This window comes from Cervus elaphus, chromosome 19 (assembly GCF_910594005.1).
Source record: "Cervus elaphus chromosome 19, mCerEla1.1, whole genome shotgun sequence".
Lineage (NCBI taxonomy): Eukaryota > Metazoa > Chordata > Mammalia > Artiodactyla > Cervidae > Cervus > Cervus elaphus.
In genome coordinates this window covers 20276186-20285511 of record NC_057833.1, presented here as the reverse complement: position 1 = coordinate 20285511, position 9326 = coordinate 20276186, and the positions used below count along the sequence as shown (strand labels likewise).

General features: G+C 36.4%; 1 non-coding gene across 1 annotated transcript; it reads left to right on the top strand.

Moving 5' to 3' along the window:
• The first annotated feature begins 7948 nt into the window (after positions 1-7948).
• On the top strand, positions 7949-8052 carry LOC122676208. Its single transcript, XR_006335492.1, has one exon. It is a non-coding gene; the product is annotated as a U6 spliceosomal RNA (small nuclear RNA).
• The last annotated feature ends 1274 nt before the right edge of the window (positions 8053-9326 follow it).

The window sequence follows — 9326 nt, the reverse complement described above, 5'->3', positions numbered from 1 at the left end:
AAAGCCAGATCAGTCTAGGTAAAAATGATTGAGGGAAATATTGAGATATCATTTGACTCGTTATTCAGTTGGACCAATTAGGGTAACTGAAGAATATGTTGCGAGATGAAGAGATGATCATTTTTGTTGCTTATTTCATCCAACAGTGTACTTTGCCTTTGTAGACTGCTTTACATAAATGAGCCTTGACGGTGATAGCTTAGGTAAGATTTCTTATGTTAAAAATGTCTTTATTTTAATTATGGTAAAAGCAGTTCTATTAGAAATAATGTGTAGAAAACCATAGCATGTTTATAAGAATCAAGAAGTTTCTTTTGTTTGTTTTAAGAGATCAATCTGTGGTTACCAGAGGTGGGGATGGGGGATGGGGGAATTGGATGAAGGTGGTTAAAAGATGGGAACTTCGTTATAAAATTAGTACGTACTGGAGATATAATGTACAACATGATGACTATAGTTAACATTACTGTATGATATATTTGAAAGTTGCTAAGAGAGTAGATCCTAAAATTCCTCATCAAAAGGAAAAAAATCTTTCTTTTTTTTTTATCTACATAAGATGATAGATGTTAACTAAACTTATTGTGTTAATCATTTTATGATATATATGTCAGTCATTATGCTGTCCTTAAATGAGCTTGCAAAGAGTTGGACATGACTGAGCAACTAACGGGGTCAGGGTAAATGTAGACTGCTATATGTCAATTATTAATAAAACTCAATAAAAACTAAAAGAAAAAATTCAAGTAAAAATGAGGTGGAAACTAAATTTAAAGAAAGATGGAAAACAGATGTAACCTAGCTAGAATGTTTCTAAAACAACAAAATGTAATTAATCATAATTGAATCATATTAATATTTCCCTATACAGATATTTAAAAATTAGCCATTTCATAGATATGGCTGAGATAAACTAGAAAATAGCAGCTCATATAAAAACAGCAAAAACTCTAGTGATATTACTTGACTCCCTTGTTTAACATGTGACTGTCAAAGAAAACAATGCCATTAAAAAGGAGATTTTTGGAGAGGTCTAAGGTGGCAGCAAAAGAAGATCCTGCACTCACCTTCTTCCACTGACACTCTGAATCTACACCTACACACAGTAGTTTTTCCTGAAGGAGACCTGAGGACTGATTGAACAGCTTCTGAACATAGAGGGACTACAAAGAAATGTGCAGGAAAGATGGAGATGTAGTGTCCACAGGAAGCCCACCCCTGACATAGTGTCCTGCAGTGAGTAGACAGAGAATCACTGAGGAGTCTACGTGCAAACTTGCCTGCTTCGGGACACAGTGAAAAAACATCAGTTGACGGGGCACCTAGACTAAATGGAAAGGAAATTCAATTATTAACCTTAAAATATCTGTCAACTGCTGGGACTCTCCAAGGTTGGAGGCACCAGGCAAGTGCCATTGTTTGTGTGCCCTTAGGATGGACCCCAGCCTGTGCCCAACCCAGGTCCTGCCAGCCTGCCAAAATGACCTAGGTGTAGCAATCCTTGGACTTCCTCTGGTCACACACACTCTAGCTCCAGTCATCTGGTACACACAGTCTACACAAGGGATGTTTACAAATAAGGGCACACCTTTAAGCCTAGGAGAGGTAGCTGTTTCACCCAATTCATAGAAACTATTCAGAAAGTGTAACAAAATGAAAAAATAAAGGAATACATTCCAAACAAAAGAACAAAATAAAACTCCAAGAAAAAAAATCCAAATGAAATAGAGATAAGTAATTTACTTAATAAAGAGCTCAAAGCAATGGTCAGAAAGAGGCTCAGCAAACTTGGCAGAAGAATGAACGAACTCCATTTCTTCAGCAGAGGTAGAAACTCTAAGAAAGAACCAATCAGAGCTGAAGAATACAATAACTACATGATGGAGGTCATTGAGGAGAATGTATAGCAGCCATAGTAACTTAACAAGTGGGTGAGAAATGATTGAAAAGTGGCTTTGGTGGTTTCAGACATATCACAGGCTTTGTAGTATGCATATATCCTTCTTTACTGATTGCATACACTGTGGAAATCCAAACGAGTCAGAGAGAGTGAAACTCCTGAACTTCAGTGTTAAGTGAAGTCTTGGGTTTATGTGATGCCAGATGGTGTAAACTCCTGTGACAGCTCTTGATTAGTTTATATTGGAAACCACTGCTTTAAATTCTTTGGAATGTAGAGATAGCTTGAGGCTTTCTGTAGGCCATTATAAACATCAGAAATGATGCATTTTCAGGATGCCATTGCAGTTTCAAGCTTTACAGCATACATGGTTATTTTGTTCTCTAAGAAATCCCCAAAATATTATTGTCACAGCAGATGGTGTGACTCCACAGTGTAAGAATTACTACATATACCAGGAAGAAAATTAGTTTTATTAAACTTTAGTCTGATTAATACTGATGCTGATTAAATGCATACTTTCAAAAGGGCTGGGCAACTTGAATTTCTATGTAAAATATTACTTGGCAAAAGATTAGTTTGGCCTATGCTTTGTTTTCATGTTATTAAGAACATTCATGATTATTTTGAGGATTCTTCATATTATTTTATGCTAGATAAGAAGGAAGGCTCTTAGTTTATAATTACTCAAAAGCAGATTGACTAACACCAATCTCTTGTTGCCAGATTCCGTATCAATTTGAATGATTAACCTAAGAGTTAATAATGAATTTCCATTCAGTGATATTGATTAACTATATTCCTAGTAGAATTCTTTTCTCATTGGGAAAATTGTGCTGTATTAGGAGAAATAAATGCTAGGGGGAAAAAGAGTTGTCAAATTGTTCTGAAGCTTAGGGAAATATACTCTAGTTCATCCCAAGATTATACAATTTCAGGCGGAATCAAAGACAAAAGAGGAAAGCCATCTACCTAAGAATCATTGACCTCATATAACAGTCACTATCTGGGACTTTAATGGTAAATTTTGGGAATCTGGTACTGCGTATCCTTGTGAGGTAGATTAAAAATAGCTGCAAACTATTTGTCACACTTTCCACTGAGTGATTGACTATATTTCCCCTTAGAATATGGCAGAGATGGGGCTGTGCTAGTTCTAGGTCAAGACTTTATGAAGATTGGACAATTCTGTTTTCTTAATCTTAGAATTTCACTCTTTAGACACTCCTTAGGCTCTGAACCCCATCCTGAGAACTCAGCTCATGGAAAAAAGCTCTGGTTAATAGGCCAGCTGAGCTGTGAGTGGATGACCATGGGATGAGCCATCTCAACGGTCCAGTCTAAGCAAGCTTTCCTAGGACTAGAAACCAGCTTGTGCTGCCTGGCACAGAAGAATCACTCAGTTAAGCAGAGTAAACCCACAGAAATGTGAAAGATAAAATGGTTATTGGTCTGAGCCATGAAAAAAGAAAAGAGAGGAAGCTATGCAATTTTAGAAGCTGAGAGAATCGTGACTACTACAAATCCAGTAAAAGAACATATTTAGCGACTACTTGATAATCTCCAAAATTTATTTTTTTTACACTGTTTGGCATATACTATGATTGCTTCTTCATCCAACAGTGCTTTTTTTTAAAATAAGGTTTTCAATATTGAGAAGTAAATTTGTTACAGCTTAGTTAATCAAAATGTGTTTATTATCACTTTCACATCTCATTATTGGTAGTCCTACATTTGTAACTTCTATAATTGCTTGCACTGGTGTTTCTTGTCCAGGAAAAACCCTCAAGGAACTTCAGGCCTTCACTTTTCTTTAGAATGACCTCTGATTCTACAATTGGCCCAGCTCAACTAGATCCTTGTAGCTGATAACTCACTGAACACCAGCACCTCCCCATCTTGGGTCATCCATTAGGAGAACGTTGCCATGGGACAAACAGCATCTAATTTCACATTCTATTTTTGGGGGCCAAAGTTAGAATACAGTTACTTAAAGAGGTTGCAGGGGCAGCTTGTTGCTGGGGACTGTTACCTTGCAGGATTTGTCACTTTGGAGCCACCATATTTATCTTGGCAGCCACTGCTTTCAGGACAATTCTGGGAGTTGTCTAATACTTAAAGTCTCTTACTCTGCTTTCAAACTGAGCCAAGCCTTCATGAAGAGAAGCACAGCCATGAAGACCTGTAGCTAATCCAGAAAGCCCCAGTAGACTCTTTGCATTGGGATGTTCTGAAGTTCACGTCAAAGGCTGATCAGCTCACTGGCATTCTCCTTTCGGTGTTCTGCACACTCACCCCCAGATGTTTGTGGTGTGAATTTCAGTGAATATTTCCATTTCAGAGAAGTGATAACAACTGACAAGTTGATAATCTCACAGCTGCACAAAACCTGTAGCAATGAAACCATGTACATTATTTGCAGTTTTTTAAAATAAACTATATGTTTTACCTCATTCTATCTTCAGAATCCTGTGAGAAGGTTACTACTATTGCCAATTTATTGATAATGAAACTGTGGTTTCAATTGGTCGGAGCTGCTTAAATTGCAAATGATATTACTGTAGTTAAAAGAAAAATGCTTAAGTTTCCAAAGACAATGAAAATTTTCCCTGTACTACCTGGATGTTATGCATACTATCCCAGAAATATGTACATGAAATGGCAAGGTAAATGAGTAAGAATATTCATTGTGTACCTGTTATGATAAAAAACAATAGACTAGAAAACTAAACATCTATCAATAATGTTTTTTAATTAAATTAAAGCACATATGCTCATGAGATTCTATAATATTATCAAAATGTAAGGTGGGTCTCTATGGACCTAAACAGATATTTAGTGAAAAAGGCAATTACAGGTTACTGTGCAAAATAAGGAAACATCTGTTAAAGGGATACGTCTGCTATAATGGACACGTCATTATACATTTGTCTAAATGCTTAGCATATACTAGAATGAACTCTAATGTAAATCATGGACTCTGGGGTACAAGGAACACTCTGTACCTTCCACAATTTTTCTGTGAATCTAAAATTGCTCTAAAATATAAAGTCTTTGCTTAAAAGTGCTTTTAAATATCTCTATATATCTTCATATATTTATATCTTTATATATATGTATAAAATGGACAATATTCTGGAAAGATTTGTACCTATTTATTGGTATTTCTCTGGGATATAGAATTCAGGGGGATTTGGTATGGGTGTGTGTGTGGTTGGCATTTGCTTATTAATATATATCAAAACTGTGGGCAAATAATGGTTGAATTTTATGTTTTTTAATGTTTTACTGTTTTGAAACTTTTGAAGAGTATGGCCCGTTCCTCCTGGGCTTGTTGACATCTTTCAATTTGGAAAGTTGAACTAGGGTGAGCATAAAGAAGAGTCTCTAGGTGTCAACATGGAGAGAATTTTTTTCTTTAAGTGGCTGCATTGTGTTCAGATCACAGGAATCTGTTTCCTTTTCTAAAACCTAAAGGCTTTCTCTGACTTCCAGTCTTCTGGAATAATGTAATTAGAGACTGTAGGGGACAGGAATTTTGCCATGGCACAAATTGAAATCTTAATTGGACTCATAACATGACATTGGCCTATCAGATTATGAGAAGTGAAAGTTTTAGTCGCTCAGTCATGTCTGACTCTTTGTGATACTATGGGCTGTAGCCTGTCAGGCTTCTCTGTTCATGGAATTCTCCAGGCAAGAATACAGGAGTGGGTTGCCATGCCCTTCTCCAGGGGATCTTCCAGAACAAGAGATTGAACCCAGGTCTCCCACATTGCAGGCAGATTCTTTATTGTATGACTCACCAAAGTATCCTAGGTCAAACTTAATTCTAAGAAACAGACATTTTAAATATCTTATAATCTCCCCAATTGTAATTTTCCAAGTTTACTCCCATTCTTCAACACATCTCTCAATCCAAAAATATAACAATCACCATCATAAGATTGAGAGAGTAAAGTTTGAGAATCACATTTGTCCAGCAGATCCTTAATCTGTCCCTTAAAATTTCAAGGGGTTCCTCAGCAACTTTTGGGGGGTCTTCTGTCAAAAATCAGCTGCCCTGACCTTATATACTGGATAGCAAGAAGCACACTCACGTCACCCCTTCCACTGCCGTCTTGTTTAACTTGGAGACACTAACACGGGCCACGGCAGGGAAAGCACCAAGTCCTAACCACTGGACCGCCAGAGAATTCCCAAGAATCACTCTTGTTTCTAAAGGTATTCTAACCCAAAGAGCCGGACAGTAAATGAGTAAAGGAAAGCCATCCTGTAGATGAAAGGTTAAAGCCATCAGGTCTTCAGAGTCAGTCGAAGGATGAGGAAATATTTTGTATTCTTAATACCTCATTGTAAATATTAGATGTATGTCTGACTCTCAGTATCATAATAATGAACACTTAAAATTGCATTATGGATCTTTTTTTTTTCTTGTGCTGATCACATTTATAACATTTATTCATCCTTTAAGATTTTGATGTACTCACACTCCCAGGGAGCTCAGCTCGGGGCTCTGTGGTGACCTAGATGGATGGGATAAGGAGATAAAGGGGGAGGGGATATAGGTATACATATACCTGATTCACTTCATTGTGCAGCAGAAACTAACACAACATTATAAAGCAACTATACTTCAATTAAAAAAAAAAAGGGTTTAGTTTAGGCATCACAGTTAACTGAAGAGGTTAGTGGTGCTCTTAATAACAATTTCCTTGTACATAATTTACTTTCAGGGCTTTCACACTGTTTTACTCCTTCTCTCTCTCCATCTGTCTTCTCCAATGACTCATGAAGTCTTTTAAAAATGCGTGTTTTATAATATTTACCTGTTTATTTGTAGATCTCAGATGGATCTGAAACATTAGACACTCAATAAATGTTTTGATAAATGAACAAACTAAATCTTCCTTAATACCACCCTACTAGCTTGTGTCAAAAAGTTTTTTGCTCACTTCCCACATGTTTTTCCTCCAAATAATTGATTTCAAGGTAGGTAGTTCCACTTATCCCAAAGAGTTTAACCATACTGTCTTTAACCTCATGCATATTTTTTTTCTTTACTATAATCCCAGATTGTCTTCTTTATCTTTGAGGTAATATATGGAACGTATGTCATTCTGGAGATCCCTGGGATTCTCTCATGCTAGTTTTCTATTTTGAGACAACCTACCAGTTATTATAATATTGAAATATATTATCGATATTAACTGTTTTTTATAAGTTCCTATTTTGTGATTCAATGCAAGAAATGGAAATCATAAATCACTTACAAATTTTCATAAATACTGGTGAATGAAATACTAGGCAGTTTTATGCAGAATTCCAATATTCATTTGTATCCTTTGCCACCTCAGATGGTAATATCCTTTAGTATATATTTTTCAATATTAGTCTGCTGCAGCCTTGGTATTTGTTGGGCTCATTTCAATTTATTATTCAAATGCAAATTGGAACTGCCGAATTTTACATGACTTATAGCTAATGTTCCAAATAATGTTTGTTTTCATTTTACTAAGCAGCAGCACAAGGGGATTTAGTGTGACAGTGGCACGCAAAGCTCCATCATTCACAGTCAAAAGAGAGATGTTTGATTCTGGCCTCTCTGAAAACCTTCAGTGCCAGTCACCAATTATCATTTTCCAACTTGCCAGGATTATTCCAGCTTTGCTCTGATGCACACACCATCCTCCTGAATTTAGCAGAGTTGGCTCTGAGCACTCCAGATGGGCCACCAATATCCAGGAACAATTCTTCTGGAGTTGGGGTGGGAGAAGATGTTTTCATGTAGTGTAATCCTCACATGGGACCAGCAATCTGAGTGAAATTTTGCAACTTATTTTCAAAGATAGCTTTTTCACTCTTGCCACGATTCTGCCAGAAATGTACTTTTTTACATTTGCCATCTCACTTGGCAAAGAAAAGTACCTTTCCGAATAAGATTGGTATCATATATAGTATTGTGACAAGAGAGGGGGGACTTAAAAAAACAAAACTTAACTGAGCATTTTGTGTCTAATAGAAAACCTCCCCTACTTTAGCTCCTTTTCACTTCTGACAGCACATATACTAAAATTGGAACGATACAGAGAAGATTAGCATGGCCCCTGCGCAAGGATGACACGCAAATTCGTGAAGCGTTCCATATTTTAAAAAAAAAAAACAAAAAAAAACCCCCAAAAGATCAATACCTGGAGAGAGGTCACTTTTTGCTGAACAGAAATGTAGTATTCCAGTTAGAAGATAATACTTCATCCTCATGCTACAATAAAAAATACACTTTAAATTTAAGTAGGTAAATATTTCAAAGGTGGCGGGGGGATGTGGCATCCCAATTCCTGTAATGAAAAGAAAACTCAAATCATCAACATATGATAAGCTAGAGGAAGTTTTGTGACTATGGCAACTTTGTCAATGGGACTTTACTCCTTTATTTGTTTCAGTGATATATTTGAAGGTGGGTACCCTTTTCGATTCTTCAGTTCCAAATTGTCTGCTTCATTTTATTGATACTGTTGGCTGAGAAAGCCTTTTGTATGTATTTCACTGTTAGAATGAAAATTTACAGAAATCAGTAATTTAGATTACGTCTGTGCTTCTCTTTGTAATTGTTCCTCTGCAGCAGAGGAAAGTAGCAATATAGTTGTAGCTATGTAATAGAAACATGGCATTCAAGGCAACGGGACTCAAGAGAGAACAAGGACCACATAACTTTCCTAGGTGGCTCAGCTGTAAAGAATCCACCTACTAAAACAGGAGATGCAAGAGAAGGTTCGATCCCTGAATCGGGAAGATTCCTTGGAGTAGGAAATGGCAACCCACTGCAGTATTCTTGGCTGGAAAATTCCATGGACAGAGGAGTCTGGCAAGCTACAGTGCATGGGGTTGTAAAAGTCAGACATGACTGAGCTCACACACGTACAACTTTCAGTGTTGGGGATAATCTCAGAAAGACTTCTCCCAGGCCTGCCTGCAAGATGATTAGTTCTTGTTTATAACTTTCTTTCCACAAATATTTTTTGAGCATCCAGTATATGACAGCATTATGCAGGTAACCTATGAACAGCACATGACTGCTGTCTTCATTTTACTTAGTAGAATTTCCCAGTGTAATTTGGCAAGAATCAAGAAGAGAACATTTAGGGAAAGACTACTGATTCATGGCAAAACTGATATGCTTATATATTAAAAATGTATATGGACAAAGGACATGGATAGACTATACCTCAAATAGATAAAAATTTGAAACAACTTTTGACACAATATAATCAGTAATACGCAAGAAAAAAGAAAATTAAAGCAAAATATCCCATTTCACATATATTAAGTTAAAAATGCTATATATAAAAATAGATGCTATGTAAAAATGTTTTATGTAATATGTAATGTCATCTATACATAGAAAACGTTTATATATACCAATGAG